A 5,384-nucleotide genomic window follows, 5' to 3' on the forward strand; every position below is an offset into this window, starting at 1 on the left:
TGACTTGTCACTTCACCCATAACTTGTTGATATTTTCTAATAACATTAGTAGAGAAATTCATGCATGAGAAGTCCCTTTAGCTTGAACCACTTAAATAAGTTTTGGGCTTGATTTTGTTATATTTGTGATGTATGGTCCACTTGAGTTGTTATGCACTTGGTTTATCTTGAAATACATAATCCTTGAGTGATTTTCATGTGTGCACTGAACTGATTGAAACAATTCTTAGGCTTTGTTGTTAAACCCATGGTATTTGTTGAAATCAACCCCATAGTTGACCTCTTTAAATGATATTTTCATTGTTACCTTACTATGTTCAAAATTTGATGCTTGGTACTTGGTGACTTAAAAAAATATAGGAGGCACAACATAATGCTAGTTTTTGGGTAGAACAATGATTTATCCCATGATGTTTCTCTTTTGACAATAAAAATAAAAACGAGGCAATCAAAAGGCCTTAAAAAAATAGTAAAAGTTTTGTTGAGCAAGCATGAAAAGAATCATGGTTTCTAGAGAATGAGTTTTGGGATATGTTAAAAGGAAAAAAAAACAAAAGTTTCTCTCTTAAGTATGGTGTCATTACGTATAACTTTATTCTTGGAGCCCTTCTTTATCCCGTTTCTTCAGTACCCACCTTTCATTGCACCTTAGCCCTTTATTAAACCTTGTGATGCCTTATTGTCTAGCAAGCTATAATTTTACTTAGGTTGAGTTGATTGATAAATAAACTGAATGGGTGTGCTTCTTGACTTGCGATATGATTAGTTTGTCTCTATCCCATGAAACACTAAGAGTGATGAAATGAATGATTTGTTACTCATTATGAAACTAAACATGTTGATAAACAATGGAAGCCTAATGGAATTTTGTGGAACATGACCTATGATTGTGATTTATTGTTCATGTTGGTTCTTTATCTTGTGTTCATAATAACTTGAGGGGTTCTTTGTAAATGGTTGATGTCATAAGAAACTGTGTCAGTCTTTAATTTCGAATAATTGCTTGAGGACAAGCAATGCTAAAGTGTGGGTGATTGATAAACTGTTATTTAACTATGTTTGAACCCCGATTTTTGTCCCCTTTTATCTTGTTTTAACTTCATTTTGTTATCAGAGCTTATGGGTATGCAATAAGTGTGAATAGCTGAGTAGGAAAGCTAATAAATTCAGAGAAAAAAATGAAATTTTGCACATCCTCAAAGAGCATGGCCCTTGTTGTACATGCAAGTCATGCTATTTCAGAATGGTCGTGCTAATTTTTCAAGAAATTTCGCAATCAGTATCATGCATCGGAGCATGGTCATGCTACTTTAGAGCCAAAATTGGGAATCAACGTCATACATCCAGGCATGGCTTGTGCTGCTCCAGGGGAAAAATTGAGAATCAGCGTTACAAATTCTTGAAGAAAGCCATGTGGTCCTTAGCATGGCCCAATTTGACTCAACACAACCCATGTTGACCTAGCATGGATCGTGTTGACTTCGATGCTTTAGTTTAATTTTTATTAGTATAAACAGAAACCTGGAGGCATTTTTGTAGAAAGATTTTTATTATTTTTGAAAAGCAAAGGTTTTTGAGTGAGAGAATAACACCAGAAACAGTTAGGGTCCTATTCTGTAAGAGTTTTCGATCTTTTTTATTCTCTATGCTATTTTGTATTTTGTTTGGCTATAGTGTGACCATGGTTGGATAAACCCTTAGAATTCAGATTATGATGTAGTTGTACCCATATACTCTAATTCTCTATTTTAATTGTGTTGTTCTACCATTCTATCTTTTATATTAGAATTGATCACTCTAATTTATAGTTGATTATGTGTTAGTGACCATCTACTCATAATTAACTAACCTATAGAACGTTAGGGTTCATAAAACTTGAATGAGCAAACTGATGACATAAACCTCCCTTTTTACAAATCTCTTTGCCATTCATCCTTAACCCTAAGTTAAATTCCCAAATGACCAATTGAGAATTAATTTAGGGGGAAGAGTATTTTTGGACCTTGACCATAGGTTGGTAATTAAATTAAGAGGTAATCGATAATTAATCGATAACATAGTATTATTAATTGAAATTGGAATTAGGGAAAAACAAGTGCATGTGAATTCATAATCCAGGTTTGTTTTTACTCATACTTTTGCCTCTTAGAAGTTGTTGTCTGACTTAATTTTCTTCTCTTTCACATAATTGGTAAACAAACCCCAAACTCAAGATAAAATCACCTAAATTATTTAGTTTATGTAATTTGAATTATTTAGGAACACAATTAGTCTCTAGGGTATGATATCTGGACTTTTGAGTCCATGATACTAGTGCATAGGATTTAGTTCCCTTTGTGTGAGTACATATTCTACGCATCAGGAATTCTTATTGGCATTGAGTCTGAACTCATCTAGCTCATTCAATTGCTGCAACCTGTTACTACGTGTAAGCTCAGGATCTAAGTTTGAAAACTTCATAGCCCTCATGGCTCTATGCTCAAGTTCAACAGGAAAATGACACTTTTCCTAATTCAAGACCAGTCTAGTCTTCTTGCATCTTTTCAAAACATCATTTAGATTTTTCAAACAAGCATCAAAAGATTGATCGAAAAAAGAAATGTTATCCATAAAAGTTTTAATATGGTTTTCAATTAAGTTAGAGAAAATTGTCATCATGTACCTTTGAAATGTTGTAGGAGCATTACACAAACCATTAGACATTCGTCTATATTCAAATGTCTAGTAAAGGCATGTAAAAGTGGTTTTGTGTTGATCCTTGTCAGCCAAATGCACTGCAGTTGGCCAAAATACCCATCAAGACAACAATAGAATGCATTAGCAGACAATTTTTAAAGCATTTGATCCATAAAGGGAAGAGGGAAGTAGTCTTTCTGGGTAGTTTCATTTTGTTTCCTATCGTCAATACACATTCATCACTTGGTAGTCTTTCTTACTACTATGAGCTTCTTCTAGTCATTCTCCATGACAATAGTGCTCCCTTCTTAGGGACACATTGGACTGGACTTACCCATTCACCATCAAAGATGGGGTAGATGATGTCTGCATCCAACAGTTTCAAAACTTTTCCCTTCACAACCTCCATAATGTTGCAGTTGATTCTCCTCCTAGGTAAATGCTTGGGTTCCTTTCCTTTCTCCATGTGAATCCAATGGGTGCACATTATAGGGTCAATACCCTTGATTTCATGGACGGTCCACCCAAAGGCCTCATTGTTGTCATAAGACCCTCAAAAGTTCCTCCTCTTCTATCTCCTACAAACCTATAACAATAACAATTGGCAAAGAAAAAAAAGGGGGGGGGGGGGGATCAAGAAAAACATATTTTAAGTTGGAAGGAAGCGACTTCAACTCCAACATAGGAGGTTTCTTAATGAAGGGATTAGACTTTGACCCACTACGTCTTTTCAACTCTTCAAACCTTTGATTTCTCGTCAGTTTGGCGTTACTCTGAGCTTGGAGGAACATCATTATATACTCTTCATCACTGCTCAAATCCAAGTCATCATCAATAAGAACTCTTTCTAGGGGGTTGCCCATTTCCACACTTGGGAATGAGGCTTTCACCAAAGCATCAATGGGATCTCTTCCTGAATGAAATTACAAGAAAAAAAAAGAGGCAAACTTTTTCACAGTATCAAATAATTTATAAACAAGTTATTCTTCACCCATCCTTAGAGTGAGCTTTCCTTGCCTAACCTCTATGACTGTGTCACAAGTATTCATGAATGGACGCCCCAATATGATTGGGATGTCCTCATCCTCCTCCATGTCTAGCACCACAAAATCAGTTGGAAAGATGAATTTGTCTACCTTAACCAACACATCCTCAACTTCTCCCTTGGGATAAATAATAGACCTATTAGTATGTTGTAAGGTAATGTTTGTGGGTTGATGCTTGCCCCTAAATCACATAGACGTTTCTCTATGGAAGAATTTCCTATAGCGCAAGGGAGGGTAAAACTCATAGGTCCTTAAGCTTAGAGGGTAGCTTTCTCAGGATAGGAGAACACTCCTCAATAAGGCATGTTGTCTCAAATTTTGTCAATTTTTTTTTTGGAAATAATTTCCTTTAAAAAATTTCATATTTGGGAATTTGACCAATAGCCTCAGTAAAGGGAACGTTGATATGTAATTTTTTAAGCATTTCTAAAAATTTAGAAAATTGCTTATCCTACTATTCATTCCTCACTATTTGGGAAAAAGAAATATTTACTTGAGGAGGTGTTAGTACCTTCTTTTCTTTCCCTATCTCTAAACTTCTCTCAATAGAAGCTTTTTTGTCCTTTGCTAGACTTTCTTCAGTGAGAGCCTTATTTTCCTTCTCTAAAGAACTACTTTCTCCATCTTCTTATAATTTGCATGTGGCTTCCCACTCTTAGTTCTCACCACCTTCAAGTCCCCCTTGGGGTTAGGCTTAGTCTATGAAGGCAGAGTACCTTCAGATCTTTGGGACATAAGAGTAACAAGGTTTGACACTATGGATTCTAAGGTTTTGAACCTCTCATCACTCTTAGTCATGTGCTCTATCATCATGCCCTTCAATGGGGGGTCTCTTCTCCTCCTACCTAGTCCTCTGATTCTGATACTGAGGACCTCTATAAGTGTTTTGATTTTGACTCTGTAGGTGAAAAGGCTTGTACACATTCTAGTTTTGACTCTGACCTTGCCTGTCCCCCTTCTTCTTCCAAGAAAATTTAGGGTAGTCTCTCTACATTGGTCACAAACAGGGGGTGGGGAAATAGGTGTCATACTCTGAGTTTAAGCCTTATCAATGTCTCCATCAGCTTAGTCAAAATATCCAACTTTTGGTTAAAAGCTAAGCTGGATGAGTTGACCTCCACCTGGTAAAGTCCCATAGACCTCTTTAGGAACCTTTTATCACTAGTACCATTATAGGCATTGGAGGCCATGGCCTTAATAATGTCCACTGCAACATTAGTTATCTTATGCATGAGGTTTCCCCTTGCAACAACATCCAGACAAGACATGTTGTGTTGTGATAGCCCTCTATAAAAGATGTGGATTGGCTTCTGTAGCAAGTACCCATGGTGTGGGCAACTTTTCTACAGTCCCTTGAATCACTCCTAGGCTTGAAATAAGGATTCATGCTCATATTGGGCAAAATTCCAAATTTCTCTGATTAACAGCTCAAACTTTGCCGCTGGAAAGAATCTTTGCAAAAATTATGTTGAGCACTGGTCCCAAGTGGTAATGCTCTGATTTGGCAAGTCACAGAGCCAATCTTCAGCTTTCCCCACCAATGAGAACAAAAAAGAAGTCAATCTGATGTAGTCAAGAGCATTAGTTAGGATCCTCATTGTATCTGTGAGTCTCAGGAATTTCTTCAAATGAAGAACATTGTCTTCAGATGGAAGGCCATGG

At 36.5% G+C, this 5,384-nt stretch overlaps 1 non-coding gene across 1 annotated transcript; it reads left to right on the forward strand.

The window, feature by feature from the left end:
* The first annotated feature begins 5,042 nt into the window (after nt 1-5,042).
* On the forward strand, nt 5,043-5,146 carry LOC114411009. The gene has a single exon (XR_003666396.1). It is a non-coding gene; the product is annotated as a small nucleolar RNA R71 (small nucleolar RNA).
* The last annotated feature ends 238 nt before the right edge of the window (nt 5,147-5,384 follow it).

This window comes from Glycine soja, chromosome 4 (assembly GCF_004193775.1).
Source record: "Glycine soja cultivar W05 chromosome 4, ASM419377v2, whole genome shotgun sequence".
Taxonomy (NCBI): domain Eukaryota; kingdom Viridiplantae; phylum Streptophyta; class Magnoliopsida; order Fabales; family Fabaceae; genus Glycine; species Glycine soja.